A 23,533-nucleotide genomic window follows, 5' to 3' on the forward strand; every position below is an offset into this window, starting at 1 on the left:
GTGTGTAAAACATTTAGCTCTAGTTCTGCTAATTATAAAAAATGATTGAAAAAACATAATTTTCAATCACTAGGGGTTGGTTAAATAAATTATGATGCATTCACATAATGGAATTATATAAAAAGTCAATGAGACGGTACTCAAATGCTTCTCTTTGTATGGAAATAAATGATCAAATATGAAATTATATGAGACATTATAGTAGTATTATTAAAATAACTATGGATACATGCATATATAAGCACATAAAGAATTTTAAGTTAAAAAGACCAATGTGTTAGTTTATGGATTTATTTGCATTTTACTTTTTTACCCATTCTAGGGATGAGAATTTATTGCTTTGGTATTAGAGAACAAAAACTTCATTTAATAAAAACCTTATAATACTGCCATTTTAGAGGAATTCCTGGTTAAATAACTAATTTCTAAACTGGCATTCATCTATGCGATAGTAGTGGAAGATTAATCTGTCTGTAGTAATGGTATCAATAAAGGCAGTACATTTTGTTCATACGGATATAATTGAAGACATAGCTGTAATCGATGTTCATTTAGTAATTTCAAAAATACATAAAGGGATATGAGAACAAGCATTCCCCATGTCAAGTGTGAAGACAAATAGGTTCCCAACAGTTGTAAGTGTTCTCAGATCTGCAAGAACAATTGCATAGGTTGGAGGAGTAAAAATGAAAGACATTTTATTGGATTTGATTCTAAATAAATCTTTGAAAATCATGTAGTAAAGTACATTAACATTATTAATATTCACATAGTAAATGCTATGAGAGTTTCAGAAGAATATCCTTCACAACATTTATTTTAGATTTGTCTCTATTTGAGAACAAACATATATTAGAAAGAATTTAACTGATGTAAATGTAATCTTTGTCTACAAAAGAAAATGGAAGTTCACTCTCAGTCTAGTAAATATATCTATGTGGATTGACAACTCACTTTAAAATACTCACCGAAAAGTTAAATTCTCCAGCATGCTTTCCTTTAACACTAACAATTTCTACTTATTTTATAATCTTTTCATTTGAGAGTGTCCAAATGTTGCCCTTTTTAACCATATCTTCCTCCTGCCCCCTTGACTCCATTCCTACTCCCACCCCTAATCCTTGGCGACCACTAATCCCATTCTCCATTTCTAAAATGTTAGCATTTCAAAATGTTATGTAATGGAATCACACATATGTAACTTTTAAGGATTAGCTTTTTTCACCTCAGCATAAACCCTGGATATTCATCAGAGTTGTTCCTTATATCAAGTTTGTTGTTTTATTTTTCCTGTGTAGTATTCCATGGAATCTGTATATCCTAGTTTGTTCACCTGTTGAAAAGCAGCTGGGCTATTTCCAACTTTTGGCTATTATGAATAAAGCTGTTATGAACATTTATGTATAGCTTTTTGTGTAATATAGTTTTTCTTTTTTTGGAATACAAGTATAAGATTGCAATTGCTGGGTCATATGGTAATTGTATATTGAGCTTTACAAGAAACTACCCAACTGTTTTCTAGAGTGGCTGTATCATTTTATATTGCCATCACCAATGTATGAATAATCTAGTTTCTCTTCATCCTCAATAGCATGTGGTTCTATTGCTTTTTAAAAAAAAATCCTCACCTCAGTATATGCTTTTATTGATTTTTAGAGAGAGGAAGGGAGAGGTAGAAAGAAACATTAATAGGCTGCCTCCCTTATGTGCCCTGACTGGGATCAGACTCAGAACCTGGGTATGTGCCCTTACTGGGAATCAAGCCATCAGTCGGATATCCGTAGCACTGCTACAGAGGTGGGAGAGGCTCCCGCCACCACCGTTGCACTTGCCAGCTGTGAACTCGGCTTCTGGCTTAGCTGCACTCCTCCTGTAGGAGTGCACTGACCACCAGGAGGCAGCTCCTTCATTGAGCGTCTGCTCCCTGGTGGTTAGTGCACATTATAGCGACTTGTCGTTTCATTGTCAGGCTGAAATCAGCTCTCCGACATCCCCTGAGGGGTCCTGGATTGTGAGAGGGTGCAGGCCAGGCCAAAGGACACCACCAGTACATGATTGGGGCCAGGGAGGGATGTGGGAGATTGGCCAGCTGGGGAGGGACCGCAGGAGGGCTCTAGGGCATGTCCCGCCCATCTCACCCAGTCCCAATTGGCCAGACACCAGCAGCAAGCTCACCTACCAGTCAGAGCGCCTGCCCCCTGGTGGTCAGTGCATGTCATAGTGTGCAGTTGAATGGCCTTAGCATATCATTAGCATATTATGCTTTGACTAGAAGCCTGTTGCACAAAGATTCGCGCAATAGGCCTTCCTTCCCCTGGCTGCTAGCACGGGGTTTCCTCCGGCACCCGGGACCCAGGCCTTTGGTCTGACACAGCAGAGAAGCCAAGCTCTTCAGTCTTCAGTCCGGCAGGAGCCTTCAGTCTTTGCTCCGTGCCTGTGTATGCAAATTAACTGCCATCTTTGTTGAGGGATGTTTAATGAACCGAAGATGCAGAGGTAAGACGAGCACACAGGATGATTGATGCCAGACAGAGGGCTACAGCTTGCTCAGGCATGTAGCAAACTCTGCACTCTCACCATTGCTTTTATTGGGGTTTGGCACAAGGTTAGTGCTTCAGCAGTTAATCAACTAAATCTTGTTTTGTTCTATATTATTACAATAGCGTATTGAAGACAACTTGCAGCTGTGCCCTCCCTTTCTGCTCTACACCCACAACTATTTAATCTTAGCCTTTCTCAGGGAGGTAAATGTTCCTGGAACTCAAGATTGTGTGCAATCTTGACCCAGCGTGACTCGCTTGCAAGTCACACTGTTCTCCTGATAGAACATTCACTTCTTCTTGGCAGGACTTCAGATCCTTGTTTACAAATGTCCAGCTACAATCTTTGTTGGGTTAATTTGCATAGTCACTCTGATTGGCTGGCGGGTGTAGCGAAGTGATACCAATTTGAATGTTTCTCTTTTATTAGTGTAGATTGGTTGAATGGCTGACTGGATGACTGGACACTTAGCATATTAGGCTTTTATTATATAGGATAGTAGTCATTTGTTGGATATTTGGTTTGCAAATATACTCTGAGCTTATCTTTTCACTAGGGGCCCGGTGCACGAAATTCGTGCACTGGGTGTGTGTGTGGGGGGAGTGTCCCTCAGCCCAGCCTGCCCCCTCTCACATACTGGGAGCCCTCAGGTGTTGAACCCCATCACCCTCCGATTGCCTGATCGGGCCCTTGCCCAGGCATGACGCCTCCGCCAGAGGTGTCAGGCTTGGACAGGGCACCCCCATCTCCCCCCGATCACTGGCTCTGGCCCCCGCCCAGGCCTGAGGCCTCTGGCCCAGGAATCATGCCTGGGCAGGGGACCCCCATCTCCCTCTGATCGCTTGCTCCACCCCCCACCCAAGCCTGATGCCTCTGACCCAGGCTTCAGGCCTGGGCAAGGGGACCATCATATCCCCCCAATCCCCGACTCTGCCCCCCACCCAGGCCTGATGCCTCAGCCAGAGGAGTTGACCCTCATCACCCTCCGATCACCAATCACCGGATCGGCCCCTTGACCAGGCCTGAGGCCTCCGGCAGAGGTGTCAGGCCTGGACAGGGGACCCCCAGCTCCCCGCGGTTGCAGGCTCCACCCCTGCCCAGGCCTAACGCCTCTTGCCTAGGCGTCCGGCTCAGGCAGTGGGGACCTGCAGTGGCAGCAGGGGGCGCCGCGATCGTGGGCTTTGTTTTAGGCCCAGGCAAGGGACCCCTAGCTCCTGGGACTGCCAGCTTCGACCGTGCCCAGCTCCCATCGCTGGCTCCACTCCTACTTCCTGCTATCACTGGCCAGGGCGGCAAAGGCGCCTGATTCTCCGATCATGGCTGGGGGGCAGGCCCAGCCATGCCCCCCAGCTCTTAGCTCCCCGCTGGGTTTCCGATCACTGTCAGTGGCAGGGGGCTTCTTCCTGCTTTCCCTTTCGCCTCCCTGCATTGTGGCTACATATGCAAATTAGCTGCCATCTTGTTGGCAGTTAACTGCCAATCTTAGTTGGCAGTTAACTGCCAATCTTAGTTGGCAGTTAATTTGCATATAGCCCTGATTAGCCAATGAAAACGGTATCGCCGTACGCCAATTACCATTTTTCTCTTTTATTAGTGTAGATCCTTTTTGCATGAGCCATCATGGATCAAAAGTTTTTAATTTTGATTAGATGCAGTTTATCAATTTTATGATTAAAAAAACACACATCAGCCCTAGTTGGTTTGGTTCAGTGGATAGAAAGTTGGCCTGCAGACTGAAGGGTTCCAGGTTCAATTCTAGCCAAGGGCATGTACTTTGGTTGCGGGCACATCCCCAGTGGGGGGTGTGCAGGAGACAGCTGATCGATGTTTCTCTTTCATTGATGTTTCTAGCTCTCTATCCCTCTCCCTTCCTCTCTGTAGATAATCAATAAAATATATTTTTTAAAAAACACAAAAAACAACAACAGAAAAACACATCAATTTATGGATAGGGTTTTTGATGTCAAGTCTAAGGACTTTCTGCTTAGCCCTAAATTTCAATTATTTTCTCCAATTTATTTTTCTAAATGTTTTATAGTTTATATGTTATCTGTCAGCCCATGATATATTTTTGATTTACATTTTGTCCATGGTGTAAGTTTAGGTCCAAAGTTCATTTTATTTTTTACATATGGATGTTTAATTGTTCTAGCATCATATATTTTGGGGGCTAATATTCAACCTGTAATTGATTAATTCTTCTCACTTTATTCTTCTTTATCAAGATTATAGATTGCTTTAGCTTTTTTAGGGCCTGTGGCTTTTCATGTAAATTTTAGAATAAGTTTGTGGCTATAAAAAGCCTTGCTGGGATTTTGATAGACATTATATTAAGCCTATAGATCAATTTTGGAAGAATTGACACATTTACTATGTTAAGTTTTCAACTCATGAACATGGTATATATCTATGTATCTCTTTTTCTTTAATTCCCATTTTGTAATTTTTTTAGCATACAGATTCTGTATAGGTTTAGTTACATGTATATCTAAGTAGTTCATTTTCTTTGGCAATATAGTAAGTAGTATTATATTTTAATTTTTCTTTCTACATTTTCATTGAAAGTACATAGAATTATAATTGACTTTGTGTGTTGATCTTCTATATTATTAGTTACAGGAGTTGTTTTTTGTAACTTTTTTGGGGTTTTCTACATAAACAGTCATGCCATATGCAAATAAAAGCAGGTTCATTTCTTCCTTTTTGTCTATAGAGCTTTTATTTCTTTTTCTTACCAATTGCAGTGATTAGAATTTTCAATACTACATTGAATAAGAGTGATGAGAGTAGACATTCATGTTTTGCTTCCAATCCTATTGGGAAAACATTCAGTCTTTTACCATTAAGCATGATGTTATCTTCAGATTTTTTGTGTGTGTGTGTGAATGGATTTACCAAGTTGAAGGAATGATAGCATTATATTTCTAACTGCTGAAAGCTTGATCATGGTGTTAGATTTTGTAAAATGCTTTTCCTCTATAAATTGATATCATGATTTTGCTTCATTTGATTGTTGATATGGATGACATTGACTGATTTTCAAATGCTGAGCCAGTCTTGCAGATCGAGAACAAGCCCCACTTAGTCAAGGTGCATAATTTTTTGTACATTGTGGGACTCAAGCTGCTATTATTGGGAATTGCTGCATCTATATTTATGAGAACTATTGGTCTGTAATTTTCTTCTTTTTTGCTACCTTTGTTTTTGGTACAATTTCATCTTGGTTGATTTTTGAAAATTTATGTTTTTCAAGGAATTTACCTATTTCTTTGAAGTTACTGAATTTATGAGCATAAAGTTATTCATAATATCCCTAATTATCATTCAATGACTGCAGAATCTGTAATGCTATCCCAATATTGTTCATTTATATCATTTACCTTTTAATTTTTGTCAGTACTACTAGGGGTTTAACAATTTTATTTAAAAGAACTAGCTTTTTAAAAATTTTATTAACTTTATTGTGGTGACATTGGTGAGTATACATTTAGGATTGTTAATCTTCCTGGTGCATTGATACTTACATCATTATATAATGCCCTTCATTATCTATATTAATTTTCTTTGCTCTAAAATCTACTTTGTCAAATATTAATATAGCCACTCCTGCTTTTAAAATTTAATGTTTGCATATTTTATATCGTGTATATAACTTTTCCATTTTTTTTACTTTCAATATGCATATGTCATTGAATTTGGAGTAAGTGTCTTTCAAACATCATGTGTTGGGTCGTTGTTTTTTTTTAATTCATTTTACCAATTACTGTCTTTTGATTGGTGTATTTAGACCATTTACGTATATGGTAATCTTGATATTAGTCCTTAAATCTACCATTTTTGTTTTGCTTGTTCTTTTGTTTCTTTCCCTCTTAGTTTTGTTCTTCTATTTCTCTTTTTGTCTTCCTGTGGATTAGGATTACTCAAACATTTTTTAGGATATCATTTTGATTTATTTATAGTGCATCTAAGTATATATATATTTACAGTTTTCATAGTGGTTGCTTTGGGTATTATGATATGTCAAATGGCTTATTACAACCCATTGGTATGGAAAACAGACTGTTCTCCCCACCCGCAAAAGATGTCCATGTCTGAGTCCTTAAAACCCGTGAATATATTCATTTACATGGCAAAGGGAACTTTGAAGATGTGAATAAGTAAAGGATCTTGAGGTGGGAAGATCATCCTGTCTTACCTGGATGGGCCCCATATAATCACCAGGGTCTTACCAGAAGGAGGCAGAGAAGCATAGAATGGTATATGATGATGGAAACAGAAGTCAGAGAATCAGGGAGATATTTGTATATGCTATGTTGCTTGCTTCCAAGATGGAGGAAGGAACCACAAGTCATGGAATGCATTTATATCTAGAAAATTTTGTCTATTGTGTTAAGAGTCCCTGGGTCCTTATTAAAATTTTTATGTCAGTAGGCTGTCATCCTGTTTTACATGCAGATCCTAGCCTCCTTTTTCTGGCCATTGTTACAATGACAGCTTAATTTTCAGAGCTATTAGTGTTATTTTGGTCCATTTGACTTGTCTTTGACTGCTGGGGCTCCTAATAATACTGCTGGTACTTGCTGAAGGGATGAGGGGTTTCCCAGGCTCGGCTCCTATGTGTCACAGCTGATAAGAGGTGTCTCAGGCCTATATGGTCAAAAGGGCTTCGTGAACTGTGATGCTTGCTGTGCCTGGCTCCATCTTCCAGCCCTCCTGGGTGGATCTCTCTCTTATCTTTCAGTGGGAAAGGGGTCTTAGTCCCAACAGAAAAGGAGAGTGGTTTCTGAGGCCACTTATTGTTAGTGGGGCTCCTGATGCATCTCTCTTGCCAGTTCTTGTGGGTTTGCCTGATGCTATCGGAGGAGCTTTCTTAGGCTGGCTTTTGTCACTGGGTTGCAGGTCTGAACATGCTGGGTTTGGGTGCCTCTCTTTTGGAGAGAGGCACACAACACCCTGCCTCTATGTTGTTCCTCCAGTCCTGGAGTTCCAAACAAGTTTGCTTACTATCTTTCAGAGGTCCCTTTGATTGTCTATTGCTTTGGTTCCAGGATTTATGGTGTCTAGGGGGAAGAATTAGAAACAGGTCTGTGGCTTCTTGTCTAGACCATAAGTCACCATAAGTCTCGATGCAATGAGAAACCATGTTAAGGTTTTAAGCAATGGAACTACAGAATCTTTTTTTTTAATTTTAGAAGATCATTTTAGTTTCTACATGGAAAAGAGATGCTAGGGCTTAAGAGTAGAAATGATGAAATACAAAACTATTACCTACTATACTGAGATATGATGGTTACTTGGACAATGATATGGCTAGAGAACACATTACAGATAGATTTTGAAGGAATTATGTGAAGATTTTGTGATAAATTGGCTAGAGAATATGAATAAAAGGGACATGCCACAAATACCTCTCAAAGTTCTGGCTTAATGAACTATGTGGGTGAAGAAAGAAGAAGGGGAATAGATGCAAGAGGTATTGAAAGAGTTGACTTTGAGATGGGTTTTACATATCCAAATAGAGATGCCACGGAGATGTTTGTAAATATCAGATGAGAGGAATGGACTAGAAATACAATGAGGCAGATATCAGATCATAGGTAATATGGAAACAGCAGGAGTGAACCAGGTCACTTTGGAGAAAATAAAGTAAGTAGAGTTGAGTGCTCAGTTCAGAGCCCTGAGACAAACCCACTTTTAGTTGTTAGTGGAGGAGGAATGTGCCAAAGAAAATAAGAAGCATCAGCCAGAATGAGATAGGAATAAATCCAAGACATGTTTCCCATCTCTATTATAATTTATTTTAAATTCTCATCATATTAATCACCCTTAAGGATGATAAACAAAGCACAAAGTCACATAAACACTCCTCCACATAATATAATGAAGCTCCCTAATTATTCAATTATATCATTGCCACGTCACATTTAAGAAATTATCTGTAGGAGGAATTCCCGTATGTACATACTCAAAAATTTGGAAGATAATGTCAGAAAATGTTCACAGATTATATTTAATGATGGAATTATAGATAGTTTTTACTTCTTCCTTTCACTTTTCTAATTTTTTAAAATTTTCTATAACAAACATATTAGAAAAATTGTCTACATTTTATTTATTTTCTATTAGTTAGAGCAGGGGTAAGGAATCTGAGTATTATGGCACCCCATGATTTTATCAAGCATTCCAGCTGTTTTTTTTTTTAAGTTAGATATATACAATTTATTTGCTTCTTTGCTATCTTCAGGCTTTTTCACACAGATTAGCATGTAGTTATTCATAAATATTGTGAGACAATGATGCATAGATTAAAGAATGTGAAAATTGAAATTAAATGATCTGTATTTGAATTCTAGCTCTGCCACTTCATAGCTCTGGGATAAAATGGGACTGCTGCACTAGCTGGTTTGGCTCAGTGGATAGAGTATCATTCTGCAGACTGAAGGGTTCCAGGTTTGATTCTGGTCAAGGGCATGTGCTGGGGTTGTGGACTCGATCCCCAGTAGGGAGCATGCAGGAGGCAGCCGATCAATGATTCTCTTTCATCATTGATGTTTCTATCTCTCTCTCCCTCTCCCGTCCTCTCTAAAATCAATAAAAAAATAAAATAAAATGGGACTGCTAATATATATCTTGAAGTGTTATCTGAGGATCAAAATGAGATAAAACATATGAATGGCACAGCCCACTTCCTAGCACATGGTAGCTAATTGATATATAAGTGGCCCGGTGCACAAAATTCATGCACGGGTGGGGGGGTGTCCCTCAGCCCAGCCTGCACCCTCTCCAATCTGGGACCCCTCAGGGGATGTTCAACTGCCTGTACATCGACCGACTGTCAGACATCCCTCTCACCATCCAGGACTGCTGGCTCCCAGCTGCTCGCCTGCCTGCCTACCTGATTGCTCCTAACTGCTTCTGCCTGCCAGCCTGATCACCCCCTAAACACTCCCCTGCCAGCCCGATCGCCCCCAACTGCCCTCCTCTACTGGCCTGGTTGCCCCTGACTGCCCTCCCCTGCAGGCCTGGTCACCCCCAACTGCCCTCCCCTCACGGCCCAGTTGCCCCCAACTACTGTGCCCTGCTGGCCAGTTGCCCCCAACTGCCCACCCCTGCTGGCCTGGTTGCCCCTGACTGCCCTCCCCTGCAGGCCTGGTCACTCCCAACTGTCCTCCCCTGCTGGCCTGATTGCCCACAACTTTGAGGATGGGGCAGTCAATTAGCATATTCCCTCCTTATTGGCTGTGGGTGCCACCATCGTTGTGATGGTGTGTGGGTCAATTAGCATATCCCCTCTTTATTAGATAGGATTATGGTGGCTAATAGTGTAGGCTGCGTAGATAAGACTGCCTGGGATTGAAATTTACCCTTCATTTACCAAATGGGTCACTTTCTGCAAATTATTTCACCCCTATGTGCTTCATTTTCCTTGCATGATGAGAGACTTAATAGTACTTACCTCAAGGATTATTATGAAATAATATATGTTCAACACTTAGAATAGTGCCTGGGAATAATACTCAAGTACTCAAAAGATAGCATTTTGCACATTTCTTTTATGATTAAGGATCTTTTATTTAATGACTAGATTTTAAATTTCCCAGGGGGCAGAAACAAGGTCTTGCTCTTTTTTAAATATACAGTGATTATGTGCTCAACATGTTTATAGTTTAGAATTATCATTTCAAATATTAATTCTCATGACATAAGGCTAGAGTAGGAGCTCTCGTAACAGATCTTTGCTGAACTGTCTACTAGGTTGATTGTCCTCTTCTGACTCAGAAGTACCAATGCCCAGTTGATGCTGATCATTCCTGTACAGTACAGGCCATTACTTTTTTTTTCCATCTCATCACATAATTACCATTTATTTTTGTGGTGAGAACACTTAAGATTTTTCAACTTTCAGATACAAAATACAGTATTATTTGATACAATCACCATGCTGTACATGAGATCCCCAGACCTTGTTAAATCTTATAACTGAAAGTTTGTACCCCTTGACCAATATCTTCCCATTCCCCCCTCTCTTTAAAAGAAGTTAAGATGGCGAGAAAAACAAGAACAAAACCACCTACATCCAACCCAGGGAAGTCATTATCAGGCCATTACTTTTATGCATGTCAGCATGTTTCTGCTCCGAATAGTTTGATTGTTTTCTTAACAAGAGACCTGTGCCTATGTCAAAACCAGTTAATGCCTATTGTACTTACCATGACACATTTATTTAAATTAATTGTTAAGCTTTTGAGTACAAAAAGAAAAAGTTGTGTTTCTTATAAAAATTAAGTTGATTGCTTTAGAAAGATTTGATAAAATGAGTTCCTAAAAATTGCTATCAAATTAGGTGTGAGCAGTGCAAAGAAATATATTAAGAAAACCATATACACTCTTTGCCTCACAAATATCTTTAGGCTCTCTTTCCTCTTAAGAAATACAAACTAGAAACCAAAGGCAATTAATGATGTATGTAATTTATATGTATGGTTTATGAAGTTACATATCTTCATCAGTGAACACATATTGAAAGAAGAGATCTTAGCCCAATATCTAGAGATAGGTATACACACACACACACACACACACACACACACACAGGACATATGCACACATACATTTAATGGGAAATGTATATACATGTACACATATATATATATATTTCAAGTTGAAATGAAATATTTAAGATTTATATGAGACCGTTTTTAATGATTCCCTTCTTTAATCAACAACTATTCATCCTGAAAGAATAAGAGGTCTTCCAAAGTAGTTAGATGGGTTCAGCAGAAATTAAACTGAATATCTACTGATTTTGAATTCTAGCTTAATCATATGCTAACTTTATGCTTTTGAGCAAGGTACTTATCCTCCTGAATCTTGGTCCTTCATTTGTAAAAGGTAATTTTTTTAAATTAATGAGAGCTTTTTCATAAATGAAACCACATATGTAAAGCACATGGCAGAGTTCCTAGAAGGGAATGAGTGCTTAATAAATACAGTTGTTTTTTTTTAATACTCAGATGATTACTCAGTCTTAAGCCATGGCCTCTTCTAAGCCTTAAACCACATTTCTAATTGCGGACTGCACATATCCAATGACATTTCCTCAAACCACCTTCACCATCTTATACTGAGTCTCAGACTAATTTTCAAGGCACCATTCTCCTATCTCTTAACTCATTCTCACCAAAAAAATTCGGCCACCAAATATGCTTGCTTTTGAATTTTCAAATTTCTTTTCCTTCTCCCTCCTTTTTCTCCATTGATATACCCCCATTACCTCCCTTCCCTTCTTCCTCTCTTCCTTCACAATTACTCTACATTATTTAGTTTAATACAAGCTATTTATTTCCATTATTAAAAAGTGGGTTTACATAAAGTCTCTATTAAGTAACATCCCAAATTATTTGTCTCAATGCTTTATTACTTATCATTGTACATTCCCATCTCTCTTCTCCCCATTGTATTCATTGCTATTGTTCTGCCTACCAATGTGCACACACACACACACACACATTCATGCCTTGCCATTAAATCCAAATTGGGACCCAGCCTTCTTAGTTTCCCATATAAGCTCATCACAGTCCCGCTGGAACCACTCTGTAGATTAAACCCTTTCCTCCCACCCACCAGACCCAACTTTTTGCTATTCTCAAATACACCTGTGCCATGTGCTTTACATATGTGCTTTACATATGTGGTTTCATTTATGAAAAAGCTCTCATTAATTTAAAAAAATTACCTTTTACAAATGAAGGACCAAGATTCAGGAGGATTTTTCACAATTCTATATTGTCCTTTTATTTCCTCTTGCAGGTAAATTGCTCCATCATTTGGAGCACCCTTTTTTTTTCTGCTCAGGAATTGACCCCATTCCCAGTTATACAGCTCTGAAGATATTTAGGGAATCTGAGAGGCTAAAGCTGTATTTCTGTCACTATCTAGTCTCTCTCTCTCTCTCTCTCTCTCTCTCTCTCTCTCTCTCTCTCTCTCTCTCTTGCTGTTTTGCACATCTGTAGGCAGAATGTAATTCTAACAGAGTTCTCTTGGGTTGACTTAGTGTCTTCTCACTAATTACTTCACATAGGGCCTCAAGTGACAATAACAGCTGGTTATGCAATTAAATCCTTTGGGCTGTGAGTGGATAGCTCCGTTAGGATGACTAGAAGGGCACAGTGTATAATGTACTTATTGGTTTAATAAGATGGAAAGTATTCGGCTGCTCAGTTATGCAATTCATTTTAACTGGAATGGAGAAATCAAATTAACTGCAAGCAGGTACTGGAGGAGCTGACAGCTCCAACATCCTCAGCGTTCCATGAAACCAGAGATTGTCCTTGGAGAGTCACAGGTGTTCTTCCACCCATTCTTTTTCTTAGAGCATTTCAACATAAATGTTCAATATATATTTTTGAGCAGGTAAAAGGATATTTTGGTTTGAGCTCTGCCAATTACAGAATTTGAAAAACAGTAATGTGAACCCTAGTAGTAGAGGCTCAAATATGTAACCTGTGGAAACAGTGCCCTGATCAGTATTCTAACTTGCTGCGTACCTTGCCACAGAAAGAGCAGAAATATATGGACATGGTATTTCCGTCTCATTTAGACCCATTGGGATAATTTTGATTCATGTTTCACAGAAAAATAGACTGTTCCTGTTTTCCAACATTACTTTGATAAAGGCTGGTGTGGTAGATTTACTTTTCAGTGCTCATAAGAGAAGGAGAGAATAAAGAACAAATTTAACTTCCTTTGGAAATATTCCTTATTTTACCATTTGAGTGATTTAGGATGTTTTCTTAAAGGCTTCCACACATGGCCCAAAGAGAGAAGGCACAAGTTAATAGTATAAATTTATAATAGCAATTTAAATATTCAAAGCTCCTTGAAAACACCACCAACAAATTATTATTATATAGAGATAGCACCATTTCTTAATTTATTTGGTGTATAATTTAAGTGAACAAGTAAGTGGAAATGAGAGAATAACAATTACAGAAAAATTAAACCACTTGGCACATTCATTTTAATTGTTGAAACATTTCATGTTGATATAAATTTACTGAACTGTATAAAATTTAATGGCTTATTAAATCTTTCGTACACATGACTGTTTCCTCACGCATCTGTAGCTGTGCTGTGCAAAACAGAGGGACTTTGTATCTGTTTATTGCTTCTTTCTCTCTGTCTCTCAATATGAGCTGCTTGTGGGCCAGGGTCCTGCGTCTCATTTTTCTAATCTTATCACCTACCAGCATCTAGCTATTAGTATCTGTACTTTTAATGAAGGAATTATTTTTTTAAGCACATAGATAATATCTAGTATTTGCCATGCACTATTTTAAGCACTCTGTCTATTAAAATATTAGCTAACTAGAGGCCTGGTGCACGAAATTCATGTACTTGGTGTGTGGAGGGGAGGGGGTCCCTCAGCCCAGCCTGTGCCCTCTTGCAATCAGCAGTCCAGGAGCCCTTGGGGGATGTCTGACTGATGGCTCCCCAGAGGGGGCGTGGGCCTAAGCCATCAGTTGGACCTTAGCGATGCTGCGGAGGCAGGAGAGTTTGCTGCCACCACCTCTGCACTCGCCAGACGTGAGCCTGACTTCTGGCTGAGCAGTGCTCCCACCTGTGGGAACGTACTGACCACCAGGGGGCAGCTCCTGCGTTAAGCGGGATCGGGTGAAACCAGCTCTCCGATATCCCCTGAGGGGTCCCGGATTGCAAGAGGGTACAGGCCAGGGTGAGGGGCCCTACTGGTGCATGATCAGGACAGGGGAGGGACACAGGAGGTTGGCCAGCCGGGGAAGGAGCGCGGAAGGGCTCCAGGGCATGTCCGGCCCATCTCACTCAGTCCTGATCAGCTTCAGCAGCAAGCTAACCTACCAGTCAGAGCGTCTACCCCTAGTGGTCAGTACAAGTCATAGCGCCTGGTCAACCGGTTGACTGTCTGCCCCCTGGTTGTTAGTACATGTCATAGGGAGCAATTGAGTGGCCTTAGCATATCATTAGCATATTACACTTTGATTGGTTGAATGGACAACTGGACAATCAGACACTTAGCATATTAGGCTTTCATTATATTGGATTTTATTCCATAACAACTCTATTAGTTGTCAATTTTTGTGTAACAAATTATCCCCAAACTTAGCAGCTTAAAGCAACAACAGGTATTGATTGTCTCACACAGTTTCTGAGGGTCAGGAATTTGGGAACAACTTAGGGTGGTTTTGTGGTTTCAGGGTCTCTCATGAGGTTATAGTCATGGTGGTTTGTAGCTACAGCCATCTGAAGGTCTGACCAGGACTAGAAGGACAACCTCCACCGTGATTCACTCACCGGCCTGACAAGTTAGTGGTGGTTGTTGGTAGGAGGCCTCAGTTCTTACCAGGCCAATCGTTAAGTCCCAGTTGTTGTTGCCTGTGCTTCTGACTGACTGGCTATAAGTTGGAGGCTCCCACCGCCCCTTCTCAAGTTCCATTAATTTGCTAGAGTGGCTCATGGAATTCAGGATAACAGCCATGGAAAAGTTAAATAATTTGGGTTATGCTGAAGCTTAAATGAGAATACACACATGCTGTAGGACATTACCTGGCACATACCAAGCATTCAATAGATATTAACGAATAATTTTTCCTGTAAACCAAAATAATTGCCTTTGGCAGTTGTTTTCACATTTTAATGGGTCAAATTTTGGGTTCAGTTTTATGGAAAAACATTTTGTGGCTATTGAGAGGGAAAGCTGGCAACTGGTGTACATTGGTTTTCCACTGCTGCTGGAATGAATTACCACACACTTAGTTGCTTAGTACAGACACTAATTTATTATATTTCAGTTCTGTAGGTCAGAAGTTTTATGCAGATCTTACTGGACTTGAGTTGGCAAGTCTGCATTCATTCTGGAGGCTCTAGGGCAGTGATGGCGAATCTGTGACACGCATGTCAGAGGTGACACGCGAACTCATTTTTATGGTTGATTTTTCTTTGTTAAATGGAATTTAAATATATAAAATAAATATCAAACATATAAGTCTTTGTTTTACTATGGTTGCAAATATCAAAAAATTTCTATATGTGACACGGCACCAGAGTTAAGTTAGGGTTTTTCAAAATGCTGACACACCGAGCTCAAAAGGTTCGCCATCACTGCTCTAGGGGAATCCATTTTCTTTCCTTTTCCAGGTTCTGGAAGTTGCCTGAATTCCTTGGCCTGTGGCCACCTTCCTTCATTGTCAAAGCCAGCAGAATAGCACCTCCCAATCTCTCTTACATCTTTCTAGCCTCTCCTTTCATGGTTGCATCCCCTCCTCTGCCTTTTCTGATCTTTGTGTCTCCCTCTTATAAGGAAGGACCTTGTGATTACATTGGATGCACCAGTGCCCAGTCCACTCTCCCCATCTCAGAGGTCTTAATCACATCTCCAAAGTCACTTCTGTTATGTAAGGTAACAGCCACAGGATCCAAGGATTAGGATGTGGGTGTATTTGGGAGGCAATTATTCAGTCTACCACATGGTAAGTTTATTATTTGAATCAAAACTTGTGTTATTACTACTTAACTCTCTTGGGCAATAGAGGGAAAATTGAGTCCATCTGCACACCGCCCCCCCCTCTGGGGTGCTTTTAAAGTTTATTCTCTCCATTTCCTGAAAATGGTATAAGCCTGCAAAGGATTGTGAGAAGCAAGCAGCAGAACCACATTGGACCACGTATCATAGCCCGAGTCCTTGCACAAACTCTGCCTCTTTCTGTCTGTGAGGCCTTGGGCAAATCATTTAGCATTAAAAAAACAAAGCTAAATTATCTTGTGACCAAAAGTACTTGTCTTGCCTACCTCACAGGATTGCTGGGTTCATCAGTTGAGTAATAGGAAAGGATGTGCTTTGTAAGATATAAAAAGCCAAATAAATATAAGGACCCTTGGTTATCACTGCATGATATTTGAGGGGTTTGCCATAGTGTAGTGTGGGGAAGGAAGATATATTTCTCTACCATTCTATTTTCTTCTGGCTAGTCTAATAATGAAATCAACATGAAACAGATTAACAAGAGAAAAGAACCAAATTTAATTATAAACATACATACTGTCACATACATGAGACAGTCAGAGACTCCACATACATGAGAAGTTCAGAGGCAGAAAGGGAAAATGAGGTATACCAGTATATGACATTCTGAGCTAAGGGGGAGGTAGGGTACCTTGGGACTTCAGAGGGGAGGAAGGTCCTTCACAGGATGATAATAAGAGCAGATGTTCAATAATTAGAATGTTCAGTAATTTTATGCCCTATAGATAGGTCATAAAAAGTTACTTCTGGCCAAGTCCCTAATTTTACTTTGTTAAGAGGGGTAAAGGTTCTTCTTGAGCCACAGGGTCTCGACTGCCTTCAATTCAAAACTATCCACATGCAGAAGTAACACATCCGGGGAGGCCTCCTCTGAACCCCTTCAGTACAACACATGGGAGAGAGCAGGTCACTGGGGCCAATGCAGTCTTTTAAGAAGAGCCTGATTCACAGTCCCCATCTCTTGCCCGGGTCCCACACCCGCCTTACTGCCAGTGTAGTCCCAAGCCACTCACAGATGAAGCCAGCACTGCTGTGAACACGGGTCAGGGCAAGTCCAGACATTCGAGGGACTCCATGAGTGGACAGGACTGTGAGGGGAGTATATTTTATTCCAGGCCTTTAGCAGTTAGATGGAACACTGGAGAGAGAGGCAGATTTTCTAACAAAAAAGGTATTTATATCCCTTAGGACCGCCCATGCTCTAATAAAAACAAAGGCAGGCTTTAACTTGTAAGCTTGGATTTAAATAGCATGGTAATCAAGTTAAAATGTTATTAAATGGCTTTTATATGTCAATCAGAGAGGGACTTAAGTGTTGAATATTTCTCTGAATTTGTTTTTTATTTGCTTGTGTGTATGTCGTTAAAGTAGACATTTTTGGGCCAATGGAAATGTGTTAGATAACTGGATGGTCACAAACATGGAGGAGGAAAGCCTTGGTCGTGATGTATACTGTTGGTGCCTTTCCTTCTTTCATAAAAAGGTCTTTGGGCTGCTTGTGTGTGCCTGTGCCAGGGCCCTCAGAGAACACCAGAACTGTCATTTAGTAATCCTCTCAGAGCCCACAGATACAAATAAAAGCAGCCTGGGCCCACCCCCGTTTCCTTCCCTAAGCAGTAATTTATACATTAAAGGCCAGGAACCCTGTCATCTGAAATAATGAGGTAATAAGGAGTTAGAGAATGGTCAAGAAATCAAAGCGCTGAAGACAGGGAGGACACCCAAGAGGTCCTAAAGTTAGCCTCTCTATTGCTACTTGGAGAACCAGAGCTTTAAAAGGTACTTTTTACCCCTTTTCAGCCAGGGACTAATTTTTTAAAAAAGCATTATTGATTTGTGTCAACAATCAGTCCATTTTCTATCAGTGCTGATTTTATTACCCATGATCCATCCTGCTCCAAGGGTCTGTGGGGTTGGAGCTTAGGGGCTCCTCCCCAGCGGTGTGCCTGTCTTCCAGCCCACCAGCCACAGGCCACATGGAGACATCAGTCACTCCATGGGAGGTGGCTACAGATGACTGCAGCCTCTACCCAATCAGTATCTTTTAACAAAAGACTCAAACAATTTTGAATTTCTAGGAAACAACCTGGATTTTTGCCTTATTCTCCTTCAAGTATAGATTTCACAAAATGAAACTCCTTTAAAGAAGAGAATTACTGCCTGCCCTGAGAGAGAGTCAGAGAGACTCCTACTCTTCTGTTCATTTGTCCCTCTAGACAAAGGCGAGCAAGGGAAGACCCACTCTTCCTAATCCCGAGCATTCATATAAAGATGTGTGGGGGAAATACTGTTCTTTTCAAAGCCCGCCTTTCATATTGAACATTAACCTCAATTTTTCAGGGAGCAGAAAAATCTTGATGAGAACGATCCTGACCCTTTGACTTCCCCCCTCCTTTTTGCTGCCTAACTTCCAGACAGTTTTGGTACTCATTAACATTTCTCTTTCATACAGAACAGAGAAAATAAGAAATTTGACTAGAAACAGACAATTCTACTGTCTTCAAGAGGGTTGATGTATATACCAAAATAAGATGTTCATTTAGTCTCTATCCCTCACACATTATGGTTTGCATAAAGATTTTACAAAACCTCAAATCAGTTCTCTTTGATTCAGCACTCTGCATATAATTAACTGGTTTGCCTTATTTGCAGGAATTCTAATGTACCTGCTAAGTAATCCATCTCTAATTGTGGCATTCAAAAACTCTGAAGCTTGAGATGCAAACTTCAGTTTTTAGGATTAAAAGCCCAGCTTTCTTTGCTAAAAGAAGAAACCTTTTTAGTGGCTGAAATGATTGACCTGTCAGTCATGTCTCAGAATAGTGAATGTGTTAGGTAAGGGATGATCCCTTTGGGTCTGCAGGATAAATGACCTCATTATGGATGTGGTACGATGGAGATATCCTGATATATAAATAAGGTTGGGGGGAGGGTGGCGCAGAGGAATTGAAGTGCTGTGCAGAGCTGGGACCTTTGGAGCACATCTTCCTGGGAGGTTGTAGACCAGGACTCAGACAAGCACTGAGGAGTGTGGCTCCAGTGTGGGGGGGCCATTCTTATCCCCCCACCCCGGTGAGCTCAGCCTGCACTATTCCCCACTTGGGGATACTCATTTGATCTTCCTCTGCTGTTAAGAGGCATTTCCCTGCAGAGTTTGCTTCTGCAAAGGGGCCAGCTGAACCATGTGGTGAACTCCCTCCGGGGGAGCCAGAGTTGGAGACTCAAGCAGGGACTGAGTAATATGGCTCTGAAGTAGGGGTCACTTTCCCCACATTGAGTGCTTGACTGTGTTGCCCCCAAGCAGGAGACACACTAGCCTTGTCCTCCCAACCCTGGTCATCCTGCCTATCAAGCTCTGCCTTGTGGAAGGTTCTGTGAGTTGTGGCCAGCCTAGGCCCACTTTATAGTCGTTCTATGAAGGCTCTTGAGGAAGACCAGGCAACCTCAGGGGGTAGCTGGGCAGCCAACAGGTGGAGGTGGACCTCAGAGTGCCTTGGACCTTTTACTAATCTGCTCCCTGATTCAGAGCTAGAGGAAGCCAACCACTGTACACAGCTTGGCCCCTCCCATGCACATCCAGGCCCAGTAGAGGCAGCCACAAACAGTGAATTGTGTGGTAGCTCCAGACAGGTAGCCCAAGGTCAGTTGCACACAATGTCTGATTTTGATTTGCACCAGAACCATGCCCACGTGGACTCAGAACTAACACAACAGTGATGGGCTTCAAACAACACAAGAGCTCAACCCAACTAACTATACAAGCAGCACACCTGAAAGGAGATCCCACCCAGCTGCCCCAGTCACTGAGGGGCAGCCCCCTTACAGCGACTCACACAATGTGATTGAGGTCTATCCTTATATTAATCCAACCTGAGGGTTAGCAGCATCCACGAATGTGTCAAGAGCATTCAAGATTCAACTACAACAGGAGGGCACACATGACTCACACAAGAGACATTCCTACAGCACCTAGCCCAGGTGACCTAGAAGATTGCACACTGAGCCCCACAAGACGCCTACCACATAAAACTACCACAACATTTTTTAAGTGTCAGCATATGTACCTCATACACAAAGACAAACACAAAAAAGCAGACAAAATAGGGAGACAGAAACATGCCTGAAATGAAAGAACAAGAGAAATTCCCAGGAAAAGAATTAAATGAAATTGAAGCAACCAAGATACCAGATACAGAGTTCAAAAAAATGGTTATAAGGATGCTCAAGGATGTTAGCAGAAGAATGGATGATCTAAGTGAGAACTTAAAGAAATAGTAAGCATGAAAAAGGACACAGAAGCCCTAAGAAAGAACCAGTCAGCAATGAAGAATACAATATCTGAAATGATGAATACTCTAGAAGGAATCAACCAGGTTAGATGAAACAGAGGATTGAATCACTGATATAGAGGACAAGATAACAGAAAACACCCAAGTACAGGAGCAAAAAGAAAAGAAAATGCTAACAATGAGGAAAGTCTAAGGGACCTCTGGGAAAACATCAAACATAAGAATATACATATCATAAGGTACCAGGAGAAGAGAAAGAGAGCAAGGGATCAAAAAACGTGTTTGAAGAAATAATGCCTGAAAACTTCCCTAACCTGGTGAAGGAAAAAACCCCCCACACAAGTCCAGGTAGCACTAAGAGTCCCAAACAAGATGAAACCAAAGAGGCCCACACCAAGACACATCATAATTAAAATGGTAAAGGTTAAAGATAAAGAATCTTAAGAGTTGCAAGAGAAAGACAATAATTTATGTACAAGGGTGCTCCCATAAAGCTTAGGTGATTTCTCAATAGAAGCAGTTCAGACCAGAATAGCATGGCACAAAATAGTCAAAGTGATAAAAAGAAAGGACATACAAACTACTCTACACAGCAAGGTTATCATGTAAAATTGAGGCAGAAATAAAGAGTTTCCTAGACAAAAAAGTAAAGAAGTTGATTACCAACAAACCAGTATTACAAGAAATTATAAAGGGGCTTTTTTATGAAGAAGAAAGGAGAGAGAGAGAGAGAGAGAGAGAGAGAGAGAGAGAGAGAGAGAGAGATAGGGGAACATAGGTATAAAAATTAAATGGCAACAAATGAGTTCCTTTCAATAATTACTTTAAATGTAAATGGAATCAATGCATTAATAAAAAGATATAGGGTAGCAATATTTTTTTCAGATACATTTACTCTGGCAAGGGAAATAAAATAAAAAATAAAATGGTACTACATCAAACTAAAGTTTTTGCACAGCAAAGAAACCCATCAACGAAATGAAAAGACAACCCACGGAATGGGAGAACATATTTGCCATTGGTATATCTGATAAGGGGTTAATATCCAAAATTTATAAGGAACTCAAATAACTCAACACCAAAAAAAAATCCAATTAAAAAATGGGCAAAGGACATGAACACTTTTCTAAAGAGGGCATACAGATGTCCAATAGACATATGAAAAGATGTTCAATGTCACTAATCATCAGAAAAATTCAAATTAAAACCACAATGAGATATCACCTTACACCTGTCAGAATGGCTGTCATCAATAAATTCACAATGACAAGTGTTGGCGAGGATGTGGAGAAAGGGAACCCTGTATACCAGTGATGGCGAACCTTTTGAGCTCAGTGTGTCAGCATTTTGAAAAACCCTAACTTAACTCTGGTGCCGTGTCACATATAGACATTTTTTTATATTTGCAACCATAGTAAAACAAAGACATATTTTTGATATTTATTTTATATATTTAAATGCCATTTAACAAAGAAAAATCAACCAAAAAAATGAGTTCGCGTGTCACCTCTGACACGCGTATCATAGGTTCGCCAGCACTGCTGTATACCGTTGGTGGGAATGCAGATTGGTACAGCCACTGTGGAAAACAGTATGGAGTTTCCTCAAAAGATTAAAAATGGAACTGCCTTATCACTCAGTGATTTCACTTCTGGGAATAGATCCAAAGAATCCTGAAACACCAATTTAAAAGAATATATCACCCCTATGTTTACTGCAGAGCTATTTACAATAGCCAAGATTTGGAAGCAGCCCAAGTGCCCATTAGTAGATGAGTGGATAAAAAAGCTGTGGTACATCTACACAATGGAATACTACTCAGCTGTGAAAAGGAAACAATACCTTAGTGACAGCATGAATGAATGTAGAGGGTATTATGCTAAATGAAATAAGCCAGCCAGAAGAAGACAAATCTCATGTGATTTTACTTATGTGTAGAATCTAATGAACAAAATAAACTAATGTAATAGAAACAGACTCATAACAGCTGTCAGAGGGAAGGATGGGGGCCTGGGGAAAATTGGTGAAGCAATTAAGAAAAAAACTGATAGACACAGACAACAGTATGGTGATTGCTTGAGGAAAAGGGGGTAGGGGCAGGTAGAGAGGGTCAATGGGGGATGATGGTGACAGAAGGAGACTAGACTTTGGATGGTAAACACACAATACAATATACAGATGATGTGTTATAGAAAAAGAATCTATATAATTGAAACCTATATAAATACTTGACACCTATATAATTTTATTAATCAATGTAACCCCAAGAAATTCAATTTAAAAAAAGTCTGAGGAAATTTAAAGTAAAACCAGAATTAACTAGCAGTATGGCAGGCTACCTACTGTACTCATTGGCTGGGTTACTTTCATTTTTATGCTTTACAATTCCCCAGAGTCGATTTTAAGTTTTAAAATCAAACTATGTGAAGGACTTGCCTAAAATAAAGCAACTAGGAAGTATGTATGCATTTATGCACTCACACATATAAGAGGAGTCAGGGCAGTTAAAGCGTTAGGGTTGGGCATGGCCAAAGAAGGCAGAGGAGTTATTAATGTGGGCATTGAGCCTGTTTGAGTCCCAAAGCAGGTCTTTGAGCAAACCCAGCTCAAGGTCAGAAAATGAGAGATAATAGCTGAGGTCTGGGGTAAAGAGGAGATACATTTTCATGATTATGGAGTACAGCATGCCACATGCATTTAACTTACAATATTATGTATCCTTGCCAAGAATTCAAGTTGTTACCTGGAAATTTGAAACTATATTTGACAAGGTGAGTTGGATGTGCTTGTTAACATTCCATTATGTAGAATAGCAAAGTGAAATGAACTTTCATCTCAGAGTTGGCTCAGAAGAAGTTAGGAGCACTTGCTTAATTACTGTGCACCTGTCTCTCAAAAACTGGGTGATCCTGGGAAGAGTATAAAGCAATATTTTCCTGATAATGTTTGGGAGCGTGGTATCTTCCCCATGGGTTTATCTCGAGGACTAAATTATGAGATGGACAGAATTCATTTATTCTTCATTTAACAAATATTTACCGTGCCCTTACTAGTCCCAGCAAAGCACCAAGTACTAGGGTTATTGAGAGCAGTTTGTGTAAATTTGCCACTGCCCTCAAGGAATGCCTAAATTAAATAACTGTAT

The sequence above is a fragment of the Myotis nattereri genome (genome assembly GCF_964212035.1).
Source record: "Myotis nattereri genome assembly, chromosome: 2".
Lineage (NCBI taxonomy): Eukaryota > Metazoa > Chordata > Mammalia > Chiroptera > Vespertilionidae > Myotis > Myotis nattereri.